Source organism: Chelonia mydas, chromosome 1 (genome assembly GCF_015237465.2).
Source record: "Chelonia mydas isolate rCheMyd1 chromosome 1, rCheMyd1.pri.v2, whole genome shotgun sequence".
NCBI classification, from domain to species: domain Eukaryota; kingdom Metazoa; phylum Chordata; order Testudines; family Cheloniidae; genus Chelonia; species Chelonia mydas.
In genome coordinates, this window is record NC_057849.1 from 319,471,644 (window position 1) to 319,485,689 (window position 14,046).

The window sequence follows — 14,046 nt, forward strand, 5'->3', positions numbered from 1 at the left end:
GAATAGATATGTGGACACAGTTGGCAACAGGCTTTGTTCAAGGATAGGTTCCTGGGTTAGTGGTTCTGTTGTGTGGTGTGTGTGGTTGCTGGTGAGTATTTGCTTCAGGTTGGGGGGCTGTCTGTAGGCAAGGACTGGCCTGTCTCCCAAGATCTGTGAGAGTGACAGGTCGTCCTTCAGGATAGGTTGTAGATCCTTGATGATGCGTTGGAGAGGTTTTAGTTGGGGGCTGAAGGTGACGGCTAGTGGCATTCTGTTATTTTCTTTGTTGAGCCTGTCCTGTAGTAGGTAACTTCTGGGTACTCTTCTGGCTCTGTCAATCTGCGAATATCTCAAACAATAGACCACCTTCTGCTCTTAATGGCTATACTCAGAATGATGTTGTATAAACTTCTCACCCTGTTCAACAGTGATTTTTTTTTTAACTAACACATTTGTCTGTTTTGGATTTTAGTAACTAAATACTAGCTAGATAAATGAGGCATGTATCTTCAGTTTAAAAAAAAATCTCTACAATGCCATCATCATAAAATATTCACTTCCATTACTGATTTATTTCCCCAGAATTCGTCTATCAGCCCAACAACACTTCAGTTGAAGACCCTCAAACAGAAACAAATGTCATATTTGTGTATTCATATTATTTATTACAGAAACATTTGTAAAAGAAAACTGTGCTCAGCTCACTGATCCTCACAGAAGCACCTGAGCCCCCGTTCTACACGGAGGAGAGGAGACCCATATGTTGAAGACCCTCCGAATGCAGATCTGGATGGGGGGGTCACAATCTGTCCCAAAAGTGTTTTTGCTTATGGGTCCAGTCCTGCAGTCACGACACAAGAGAGCTGTCCCATTGACTTCTCCCACGAGTTAAGCTGACTAGGACTTGGCAATAATTCTCTTAAATTTGCTGATTCGAGCCTGAACAGTGTTGTCTCATAGTATCACTTTTCTCAGATTTACCTGCTATTTTAAAACAAGGGTTTGTCTAATCTTTATATAGTGGACACCATTAGGCTTGCACAGGGCACTGTTAGGATTCATGGGGATGTAAGGGAAATAAAATGGGCAATTTTAGTTGTATTTTTTTGGCACCGCAAAGAAGTGCAGAATTTCTTGACAACAATTCCAGGAGACATGGAGAGTGCATAATACATAGCATTTCTGACAAATATCTAACCAGCTGTCTGGGGACTTTGTGAATGCAGGGGCTGCTTTTGCTTGTCTACATTGCTTTGCTTTTATTTTCTCATGTAAGTTCTTCATCTTTCTTATGCTCTGATTAAACCACTGTAGATATTATATACATAAATAGTAATCTTCAAATTTTTTTGCTAAAACAATATTTAAAAAGTCCAACGTTTATAAATTCTCATAGATAATCTGCATAATACCCTGGTGTAGGGAATAAGAGCCAAATGAAACATCTAATCAATAACATTTATGTGAAAGAGAAACTACTGCTCATTGTTACTGCTTAGCAGAGCAGGCTTGTGAAAAGGGTCAGGTCTTCGAGTACAATGTGAAAGCCTGCAACAGCTCTTGCTACTCTTTATCAGAGAGGGATACGAGCTGTAATGTCGAAGATAGCCGAGATGATGGAGTGGTTGCCTTGAAAGACTATATTAAAATAACGAGGAGTCCTTGTGGCACCCTAGAGACTAACCCACTTCATCAGATGCATGGAGTGAAAATACAGGAGCAGGTATAAATACATGAAAGGATGGGGGTTGCTTTACCAAGTGTGAGGTCAGTCTAACAAGATAAATCAATTAACAGCAGGATACCAAAGGAGGAAAAATAACTTTTGAAGTGGTAAGAGAGTGGCCCATTACAGACAGTGGACAAGATGGTGTGAGTAACAATAGGGAGAAATTAGTATTGGGGAAATTAAGTTTAGGTTTTGTAATGACCCAACCACTCCCACTCTCTATTCAGGCCTAATCTGATGGTATCCAGTTTGCAAATTAATTCCAGTTCTGCAGCTTCAAGTTGGAGTCTTTTTGAAGTTTTTTTGTTGAAGAATTGCCACTTTTAGGTCTGTTATTGAGTGGCCAGAGAGATTGAAGTGTTCTCCTATTGGTTTTTGAATGTTATGATTCTTGACGTCTGATTTGTGTCCATTTATTCTTTTACACGGAGACTGTCCAGTTTGGCGAATATACATGGCAGAGGGGCATTGCTGGCACATGATGGCATATATCACATTGGTAGATGTGCAGGTGAATGAGCCCAGTGGTTAGGTCCTTTGATGGTGTCCCTTGAATAGATATGTGGACAGAGTTGGCACCCGGGTTTGTAGCAGGGTTTGGCTCTTGGGTTGGTGTTTTTGTTGTGTGGTCTGTAGATGCTCGTGAGTATTTGCTTCAGGTTGAGCGGCTGTCTGTAAGCGAGGATTGGCCTATCTCCCAAGGTCTGTGAGAGTGAGGGATTGTCCTTCAGGCTAGGTTGTAGATCCTTGATGATGCGCTGGAGAGGTTTTAGTTGGGGGCCGTAGGTGATGGCTAGTGGCGTTCTGTTGCTTTCTTTGTTGGGCCTGTCTTGTAGTAGGTGACTTCTTGGTACCCTTCTGGCTCGGTCAGCCTGTTTCTTCACTTCACCAGGTGGGTACTGCAGTTTTAAGAATGCTTGACAGAGATTCTGTAGGTGTTTGTCTCTGAGGGATCGGAACAAATGCGGTTGTATCTTAGAGCTTGGCTGTAGACAATGGATCGTGTGATGTGGTCTAGATGAAAGCTGGAGGCATGTAGGTAAGTATAGCAGTCAGTAGGTTTCCGGTATAGGGTGGTGTTTATGTGACCATCGCTTATTAGCACTGTAGTGTCTAGGAACTGGACCTCTTGTGTGGACTGGTCCAGGCTGAGGTTGATGGTAGGGTGGAAGTCGTTGAAATCTTGGTGGAATTAAAATTAAAATAGTGAAGGTATCAGTATTGAGCATGATCAACATGATTGTTACGTAAATGATGAGGTTCTGAAGCCAAGCAGAATGATTCAGATGAATGGCAACCTGTGGTATGTATGCTACATTAAACTATCATCAGAGCCAGATTCTGCTTCTAGTTACACCTGTCCAGCGCCAATACAGACGTTTGACTGACAGCAGAATCTGGACCATGGTATATTATTGTGAGGACAGTTTCTTTTGTATTTGACTAAGGTTTATTCAAGTAAGAAAACAGGCAATAAGAGAAGACACTGGGCTGTAGTTAGAGTTTTGGGAATAGGTGAGTAGATCTCGGTTACTGGCAGAGTGACTGATGTCAGTCTTTTTTCAGGCAAAACTCCTACATGAAATTGTGACCCTGTTGAAGTCAATGGGAATTTTGCCAATTACTTCAGTGCATTCATTTTTAAACAGTTTGCTACAGCTCAATAGGAGAGAAAAGGCAGAGTATTCAGGTATTTTCTGGATTGCACAAAATTCCTCGAGTTGTAACTGACCAGGTGTCTAAGTTGTCTGTTTCTGTTTTTAACCCCCACTCAGGAGACACATGGACTACAAGCTGTTATAGCTGTATCTGCAATGAGTCCAATACTGTTGTATGTTCACCTCTGACCTGTCCTAGCCCACCCTCCTGGAAAGCAGGAGAGAGGCTGGTAAAACACAAACCTGATGATTACCACTGTGAATTTTCTTATTGTGGTATGGGTCCAATTTTCAATATTTGCTAAGCCAAGAATGCAATGTGGTTTGGGGATTGAAATGGGAAATCATCAACTTGATTGGAAAAAGCCAGCCAGATGTTGATTAGAAAGCTTAACAGACTCGTGGGTGCCCAAAAATAATTAAACAGTAATGATGTTAATGATAAAGAAGAATGTAACTACTACTGAAAATATAGCAGCCTGCTAAAATTCAGCACCACTAACATTATTTAAATGCTGAACATGTTTCTTTCTGAGAACAAGGGAAATGTTGCCATAACAACAGAGACTATGAGATGAATTGCACGCTCCTTTCCAAATGCTTTAATTGAATTACAAAGGGACAAGCAGAGCACCATGATGGCTATGACAGCTGACTGACATTTTTGGGGATGAAAAAGGTGAGATTTTGTCAAACATACATGAATGAGAGTGAGCGAGAGGTTTCTTCAAAAGTGTATGTGAGTGTAAGAGAGAGAGAGAGAGAAATTTCACTTTCAACTAAAATATTTGGTTCCCTCACCCCCCAAAAAACCCTGAAACGTTTAGTTTTTCAGTGAAAAAACAAAGTTAGTCATGCAGGGAGGGAATAGAAACAGCGATTACCTGACCCACGGTAACGTCCACCTCTGTACAATTCAGAACTTTTGGAATCTAAGTTCTGTGCTAAACAGGTCTCTTGTGAAGTGCGCACACACATATACACTGGATATGTATGTCTAACACTACGAAATTAGGTTGAATTTATAGAAGTCAAATTTTTAGAAAGCAATTTTATACAGTCGATTGTGTGTGTCCCCACTTAAAACCATTAAGACCATTAGGTCAGCGGAGTGCGTCCACAGTACCGAGGCTAGCGTCAACTTCCAGAGTGTTGCACTGTGGGTAGCTATCCTACAGTTCCCACTGTCTCCGCCGCCCACTGGAATTCTGGGTTGAGTGGGCGGCGGAGACAGTGATGGGGCAAAAAACATTGTCGTGGATGGTTCTGGATACATGTTGTCAGGCCCCCCTCCCTCCCTCCCTCCATGAAAGCAACAGCAGACAATCGTTTCGTGCCTTTTTTCCTGGGTTACCCGTGCAGACGCCTTACCACAGCAAGCATGGAGCCCGCTCAGCTCACCATCACCGTACGTCCCCTGGGTGCTGGCAGACGTGGGACTGCATTGCTACACAGCAGTAGCTCATTGCCTTGTGGCAGCAGATAGTGCAGTACGACTAGTAGCCATCCTCGTCGTCCCCTGGGTGCTCTTGGCTGGCCTTGCTCAGTTCGGTCGGGGCGCCTGGGCAGACATGGGTGCTCCTGGCAGATCTCAGTGAGGTCTGTCAGGGGCGCCTGCACATAAATGGGTGTGACTCAGGTCATTCTCTTCTTTAAGTTTTGTCTAATGGAGATTCAGTCCTGCCTGGAGTATTGGCAGAGGGATAGCTCAGTGGTTTGAGCATTGGCCTGCTAAACCCAGGGTTGAGAATTCAATCCTTGAGGGGGCCATTCTGCCTCAGGCTGCTCTCCCAGCCAGCAGCACTGTCTGCTGCCAGCCTACCTCTTGCTCCTCCCTCTGTGAAAGCAACGGCTGACAATCGTTTCATGCCTTTTTCCATGCGGGCGCCATATTGCTGTTAGCATCGTAATCCACCAGCCGCTTCCGCTGCCACTCTGCTCTCCTGCTCACACCATACCATGGCAAGCATGGAGCCCGCTCAGATCACCGTGGCAGTTGTGACTGCTCTAAACATCATACGCATTATCCAGTAGTATATGCAGAACCAGAACCAAAAGCAGGTGAGTAGGTGACTGCAGCGCAGTGAGGAGAGCGAGGAGGACATGGACAAAGACTTCTCTCAAAGTATGGGCCTCGGCAATTTGGCCATCCTGGTGGCAATGGGGCAGGCTCATGCCGTGGAACGCTGATTCTGGGCCCGGGAAACAAGCACAGACTAGTGGGACCGCATAGTGTTGCAGGTCTGGGATGATTCCCAGTGGTCTGCGAAACTTTCGTATGAGTAACGGCACTTTCATAGAACTTTGTGACTTGCTTTCCCCTGCCCTGAAGCGCCAGAATACCAAGATGAGAGCAGCCCTCACAGTTGAGAATCGAGTGGCAATAGCCCTGTGGAAGCTTGCAATGCCAGACAGCTACCGGTCAGTCGGGAATCAATTTGGAGTGGGCAAATCTACTGTGGGGGCTGCTGTGATGCAATCAGCCAACCCAATCACTGACCTGCTGCTATCAAGGGTAGTGACTCTGGGAAATGTGCAGGTCATAGTGGATGGCTTTGCTGCAATGGATTCCCTAACTGTGGTGGGGCGATAGATGGAACGCATATCCCTATCTTGGGACCGGACCACCAAGGCAGCCAGTACATAAACCTCAAGGGGTACTTTTCAATGGTGCTGCAAGCACTGGTGGATCACAAGGGACGTTTCACCAACATCAGCGTGGGATGGCTGGGAAAGGTACATGACACTTGCATCTTTAGGAACTCTGGTCTGTGGGAACGGCTGCAGCAAGGGACTTACTTTCCAGACCAGAAAATAACCATTGGGGATGTTGAAATGCCTATAGTTATCCTTGGGGACCCAGCCTACCCCTTAATGCCATGGCTCATGAAGCCAGACACAGGCACCCGGGACAGTAGTCAGGAGCTGTTCAACTATAGGCTGAGCAAGTGCAGAATGGTGGTAGAATGTGCATTTGGACGTTTAAAAGCTCTCTGGTGCAGTTTACTGACTCGGTTAGACCTCAGCAAAACCAATATTCCCATCCCAAGTTATTACTGCTTGCTGTGTACTTCACAATATCTGTGAGAGTAAGGGGGAGACATTTATGGCAGGATGGGAGGTTTAGGCAAATCGCCTGGCTGCTGATTACGTGCAGCCAGACACCAGGGTGGTTAGAAGAGCACAGCAGGGCGTGCTGCGCATCAGAGAAGCTTTGAAAACCAGTTTCATGACTGGCCAGGCTACGGTGTGAAAGTTGTTTGTTTGTTTCTTGATGAAAACCCTCCCCCTTCGTTCACTGTACTTCCCTGTAAGCCAATCGCCCTCCCCTCCCCCCTTTGATCATCGCTTGCAGAGGCAATAAAGTCATTGTTTCAGATTAATGCGTTCTTTATTAATTCGTCACACAAATGGAGGAATAACTGCCAAGGTAGCTCGGGAGGGGTGAGGGAAGCACCGGGTGAGGTGGTGGAGGAGGGGAGGACGGAAGGACAAGGCCACACTGTGCTTCAAAACTTATTGAATGCCAGCTTTCTGTTGCTTGGGCAGTCCTCTGGGGTGGAGTGGTTGGGTGCCCCCACACCGCGTTCTTGGGCGTCTGGGTGAGGAGGCTATGGAACTTAGGGAGGAGGGCAGTTGGTTACACAGGGGCTGCAGCAGCGTTCTGTGCTCATGCTGCCTTTCCTGCATCTCAACCATATGCCAGAGCATATCAGTTTGATCCTCCAGTAGCCTAAGCATTGCATCCTGCCTCCTCTCATCACGCTGACGCCACCACTCCTCTCGTTTGTCCCTCCTGTCCTCTCGCTTGCCCCTCCTCTCCTCTCACTCGTCCCTCCTGTCCTCGTGTTCATTTTGTGCTTTCCTGGACTCTGACATTGTCTCCCTCAACGCATTGTGCTGGGCTCTTTCAGCGTGGGAGGCCTGCATGAGCTCAGAGAACATTTCATTGTGAGTGCATTTTTTTTTTTTTGGCTTCTAATCTTTGATAGCCTCTGGGATGGAGATGATACATGGAGCGATGAAACATTTGCAGTTGCGGGAGGGGAAAAAAGGGAGATTAGTCTGTAAAAAGAGACATTTTAGAGAACAATGGGTAGACTCTTTCATGGTGAACCAAGCTGTTAACATTACACGTGTGCATTCTTTACAAGGTCGCATTTTGCCTCTTATATTGCGGGCCTGCTGGTATGGTGTGAGAGATCACACACGCAGGGCCGACGGGCAACAGAATTCAGCTTGCAGGCAGACATGGTAAGCCACAGTCTTTTGGCTTCTTTAACCTTCCTAACATGTGGGAATGGTTTTAAACAGCAGCGCCCTCATTTCACATACCAAGAACCCGTTGGGTTGGCCCTTTAAAAAGGGTTGGCCATTTAAAAGGAGAGGCTGTGGTTTTCGGGTTAATGTGCAGCACAAACCCAACTAACCTCCTCCCCCCGGCCACACACACACACACACTCTCTCTCTCTCTCTCTCTCTTTCTTCTCTGGGATGATTGCTTCACCCCTCCCCCCACCGCGTCGCTAACAGCGGGGATGATTTCTGTTCAGAAACAGGCAAACAGCCCAGCAGGAATGGCCACCTCTGAATGTCCCCGGAATAAAATTCCCCTATTTCAGCCAGGTGACCATGAATGATATCACTCTCCTGAGGATAACAGAGAGAGATAAAGAACGGCTGTTCCGTGAATGCCAGCAAACACCGGGACCATATGCTGCCATGCTTTGTTATGCAATGATTCCAGATTACATGCTGCTGGCCTGCCATGGTAAAGTATCCTACCATGAAAAAAGAAAAGGAGTACTTGTGGCACCTTAGAGACTAACCAGTGTATTTGAGCATGAGCTTTCGTGAGCTACAGCTCACTTCATCGGATGCAGTTTCCACGATATGCTATGCATCCGATGAAGTGAGCTGTAGCTCACGAAAGCTCATGCTCAAATACACTGGTTAGTCTCTAAGGTGCCACAAGTACTCCTTTTCTTTTTACGAATACAGACTAACACGGCTGTTACTCTGAAACCTATCCTACCATGGAGGACGGAATAAGGCTGCCCTCCCCAGAAACCTTTTGCAAAGGCTTTGGGAGTATATCCAGGAGAGCTTCATTGAGATGTCCCTGGAGGATTTCCGCTCCATCCCCATACACTTTAACAGACTTTTCCAGTAGCTGTACTGGCCGCGAATGCATCCCAAGTCTTCAGGGGAAATTAATCATTAAACACGCTTGCTTTTAAACCGTGTATTATATTTACAAAGGTACACTCACCAGAGGTCCCTTCTCCACCTTCTAGGTCTGGGAGCCCCCCTTCGTTGGGTTGGGAAAGTACTAGATCCAGGGTGAGAAACAGTTCCTGGCTGTTGGGGAAAATGGTTTCTCCGCTTACTTGCTGTGCTTCAACTTCCTCCTCCTCTTCTTTGTCCCCAAAACCGCATCCCCGTTGCGTGAGAGTCCATTGAGGGAGTCCACGCACAGGGCTGGAGTAGTTGTAGGGGCACCCCCTAGAATGGCATGCAGCTCATCATAGAAGCGGCATGTCCAGGGCTCTGACCCGGAGTGGCCGTTTGCCTCTTTGGTAGGCTTGCCTGAGCTCCTTAAATTTCATGTGGCACTGGTGTGGGTCCCTGTTATAGCCTTTGTCCTTCATGCCCTTGGAGATTTTTTCAAATATTTTGGCATTTCGTCTTTTCAAACAGAGTTCTGATAGCATGGATTGGTCTCCCCATACAGCGATCAGATTCAATACTTCCCGTTTGGTCCATGCTGGAGCTCTTTTGAGATTCTGGGACTGCATGGTCACCTGTGCTGATCAGCTTGCCACGCTGGCCAAACAGGAAATCAAATTCAAAAGTTTGCGGGGCTTTTCCTGTCTACCTGGCCAGTGCATCTGAGTTGAGAGTGCTGTCCAGAGCGGTCACAATGGAGCACTCTGGGATAGCTCCCGGAGGCCAATACCGTCAAATTGCATCCACACTACCCCAAATTGGACCCAGCAAGGTCGATTTCAGCGCTAATCCACTCGTCAGGGAGGAGTACAGAAACCAGTTTTAAGAGCCCTTAAAGTCAGAAAAATGGCTTTGTAGTGTGGACAGGTACAGGGCTAAACTGATCTAACGCTGCTAAATCCGACCTAAATTCGTAGTGTAGACCAGGGCTAAGAGTGTAAAACAGGACATTATGCATTCATTTCACTTTTTCATTCAAGGGGACAGACAGATAAGGAGACAGACTTCCTCTCCATGCTCAAGTTGTTGGATGGCATTTTAGCCAGGGGAACCCCACTAAAGTCTCTGGAAATCATATGGCTAAATCCCTTGTACAGTGTTTTGAAACTGTAAGGGTTATTTCCACACTGTGCATTGACCACTAAGGCCTCAATCCCTCAAAGATTGCTGCATGGTTAGATCCCGGCTTCTGCCTAGCCCCCCACTGACTACAAGTTTATTTAGCACAGTCATTCCCACTGACTCCAATGGGAGCTCCACACAGGTGCACAGGGATAATCTCATATGGTTCTCTTTACAGAATTGGGGCCTATGGGATAAATTAGGGCTTTCTTAGCATGGGAGAAGGGACTCCAGCCCCCTAACAGTCCCACTCGGAAAACAGCAATAATTTGATGGTTCTTGCTGTAACATTCCAAGCCAGTAAAGTATGTAAGTGGATGTAGAATTTTAAGGACATTCTTCTAGGTGTGTGTATTGCTTATGCAGTTTCATCAGACAACCAGAATAGCTGAGTCATGTTTTCTTTACCTATCTTAAACAGTGAAAAAAAACACACACAAAAAGAGATCAGAGACCTTGTAAGGATAACACTGGGAGGAAATCAGAGAATATATATATATAAAAACAAACAAACACCTTTTAAAATTATTCCTAAACACTTTGTCAGAGCAATATACAGTGCTCAAAATCATGATATTTTACAAGAAAGTAATACCCTTACCACATGCCCACTGAATTTATTAATACTGACTTAGTATCTTGTTTGGTCACATTGTAGTTTCTCATCCAATCATAGTTATATTTGATGTTATTTTAGATTGGCCAGACATTTGCTGATCTAGAAAATCCATGCCTCTTGTACGTGTGCACGGCTGAGGGCTTAACAGTGCTGGTTCAGCACAGTCGCAAGCAGAGATTGGTGCAGCAAAGTACATAACGTATATAATAGATTCAAATTTTCCTGATGGCCTTTCTTTTAAAATGGTATCTCAAGACTTTACTAACATAAGCTAATAACCATTTACGTGCACCTCTCAGGCTTGGGCCCTCTATCCCTGTGGGGTCCTGGATCCAGCGCCTGAGTTAGCGCAATTTGTGAGACGATGGAAGGCAGGGGAGTTAGGCTTGAGGCTGTGTTCGAACTCTGGGCTTACACTGTAGCGCAGATGCCCTCAACGCCTTTGTGCCTCAGTTTCTGTCTCTCTAAAATGGGGATACCACTATTAACAACTCTCTGTAAAACACTTGGATGCCCCTGTTGAGGGGCATTAGGTGGGTAGCCAGTGTTGCCACTGCAGCTGCTTAATCTGATCTGTAGATAAGCAAAGGGCTTTTGATCTCCAGGGCTGCTTGGAGCATGATAGCCACACCCCAACCTTTAAAAACAAGGTTAAAAAGCAATAGGGAATGTTACCATATAGGGCATATGATAATCTATAGATTCTAGTGTGGTTTGTGTTTTAAACAGGCATCAAGAATATATAATATGATGAAATTCTGCTAGACTTGTACAGAGCTAGTTACTTTTACATAGAAGTTACACTGAGCTGTGATGCCCAGTGTCAACAGCACAGTAAAGCCTGTTTATGGTTAATTCTGTTATAGTGAAACTCCACTTAGAAAGGGAATTTCCCCGCAGCCACCCTACCACCCTGCACCAAGCCCGACTAAGTGGGCTTTGCACAGAGTTGCTGCCGGTGAGTTGGGGGTTTGAAATCCACCCACCCTGCCCATGTGCAGGTGACAGGGGAGCCTTCAGCTCCCCTCTGGCCTTTCCGTAGCCCCTGGACTGGAATAGAGACTGCAACCCCTGTGCAGGGGTTGCAGACATAGGTCTGTGTAATCACTGGCTCCCCCAGAAGGAGCTGCGCCAGTGAAGAATTGCTGGTTTGAGTTCTCTTACTGTAGGCACAGCCTGGGTGTTAGGGCACAGCTATTCAGACACGCTCTGCCCAACACAACATCCAGTTCCTTCCCTACCTACAGCTCGAGGAGAGCGCTGGCACCAATGGCAGGGTCGTTAGTAGGGTGCCCTCTCCTGTAATAAGAAAAGGAGGACGAGTGCCACCTTAGAGACTAACCAATTTATTTGAGCATAAGCTTTCGTGAGCTACAGCTAAAGCTTATGCTCAAATAAATTGGTTAGTCTCTAAGGTGCCACAAGTCCTCCTTTTCTTTTTGCGAATACAGAGTAACACGGCTGCTACTCTGAAACCTCTCCTGTAATAACGGAACTCTGCTACTAGTGCCATGTTTGGGGAGGGAAAGAAGCAATTCCTGTCAGGCGTTTCCAGCCCGTGGCTGGCTTACTTTGCAGAACCAGGCCTGATATTTTTGAATTGGGGGTGGGGGGAGGGGGTCAGTGTCTTTTGGAACATTTTTGCCAGTTTCCATGCACCACAGTCCTGCAACTATACACAGGGCTAGCCTGAGAAATGCAGGAGCGACATGCCATTTTGGTGTATACTCCAACTGGAACTGATTTATCTTATTGCGGTAGGGCCTGGGCTCTTTAGTTCACCACCTGTGTGCCTGGGGCAGAAGTGGAACCCAGCTGCTTGTTTCTTTCAACCTGAGCAATTGGTTTCATGATCATTTGCATTTTCAAGCCTGCCTCCACAAGGAAAAGGGCTATTAACTTCCTTTAAAAAAAAAAAAAAAAAGTGAAAATTCTCCTTTGCATATCCAGTTGCTTAAGGTCTGACATAAGTACTAAAAAGACACATTCATTATTATGTGACAGGTTTCAGAGTAGCAGCTATGTTAGTCTGTATCCGAAAAAAGAAAATGAGGACTTGTGGCACCTTAGAGATTAACAAATTTATTTGAGCATAAGCTTCCGTGAGCTACAGCTCACTTCATTGGATGCATTATTACGTGAGTTGTTTTCAAATGAAGTAGGTTTTTTTAAAAAAAACAGATTTGCCCTCTTCTCACTTGTACAGAAGTAGTATTGGAAAAGTGGGACACAAAACAGCTTATATACTGGAATGAATCTTCACTATCTCAAATATCGTAAAGAACTGACCCATTGTTTAAACAACCAATTTGTGTCTCACTTTCTGCATGGTATATGCTGAATACATTGGGAATAAATTAAATACCACTTAACAGGTTTACTTGTAAGTCATGACTGGACAGGCAGGTCTCAGGATAAGTCTTTACGAATGTATTTGTACAGTACAAAGTTTCAGTTCTGGTGGACTTTACCTTTATAGGCAAGGGGGAATGCAAGCAAGCACTTGTGAAAGTAGCAGTTAACCACAAGTACTCCTTTTCTTTTTGCAAATACATAACTAACACGGCTGTTACTCTGAAACCAGTTAACATTAGTAACTGTAAAAACAAGGTTCAGATGGCAAAATGTGCTGGTGACCGCAAAAAAACCCCAATGTAAGTTACTAGGTTTTATTCAAATATATTTATAAGGCCTTGCAAAATTCTTCCAGCCTCTTCGTGCCACCAGAATGAAGGGATCAATGCCTGGGCCAAGATGTGGCTCCACACCTCCAGTGGTGTTGTTCTGTTTGTATCATTAACTGGACAATGATCCTGTGACTTTCCAACCGTACATTACATATTCTCCTTTTTCTTTTTAATGCTGAGCCTTTCAAATGTTTGAGATTTTTCCATATAGTAACATATTGTGAAATATAACTGTAAATGATAACTTAATGGGTTATTTTTGCATCTTGATAGTGGATTTTGTATTTAAATGTCCATGTATTACCAACGCACTGCTCATTATTTCCCCCCCTTTTTTTTTTCCTCCCCAGGTATAACTACACTACAGAAGAAGTGGAGACTACATGCCTTTGCAGTAGAGAAAATCTGGTGACTTCTGAACCATTCCCCTTTTCTGCTCAGGAGGAAAAGTATGAGAATACTCGTACCGGTATATCACCTCCTGTGCCTGCGAGATCTGCAGCGTCCTTGTTCTAAAATTACAAACTTGAGATACTTAATTTCCTCTGTATATAAGGCTGTTTTAAATCAGTAGAGAACTGAGTCTAACAAGCATTATTAAGACACATGCCAACAACTCAGCTCAGATTTGGTTTCTTTGTAAAATGAATGATATGGTTTCAATTAAACTTTCTGTTGTTGGTGTCTGCCAATCACATCTGAAAAATAAATACAGCTTTGGATTAAATGTAGATGAGTCTGAGTTTACTGGCAGCCAGTATGATACCTGCATTGTTAAAAACAGCTAGCAGATAATTTTGCATTAGTACTGAACTATTATTTGTATTAAATCCCAAGATGAATTTCAACTGACTGGGAGTGAAAGATAAGAGACCAGATCCTCATATGGTATAAATCCTTCACTGTCCACTAAAGTCAATTTACATCACCTGAGAAACACTGAGAACACATTTAGAGTGCTAAACGCACAGTGGTTTTCACAAAGCCAGAAAAGCAATCGTTGTCCTAATTCACTGCTTG

At 44.8% G+C, this 14,046-nt stretch overlaps 1 long non-coding RNA gene across 1 annotated transcript; it reads right to left on the minus strand.

The window, feature by feature from the left end:
* Window positions 1–10,201: 10,201 nt before the first annotated feature.
* On the minus strand, window positions 10,202–13,377 carry LOC122466598. The gene is made up of 2 exons (XR_006292236.1): window positions 11,816–13,377; window positions 10,202–11,633 (listed from the first exon to the last, which is right to left on the minus strand). It is a non-coding gene; the product is annotated as an uncharacterized LOC122466598 (long non-coding RNA).
* Between the last annotated feature and the right edge of the window lie 669 nt (window positions 13,378–14,046).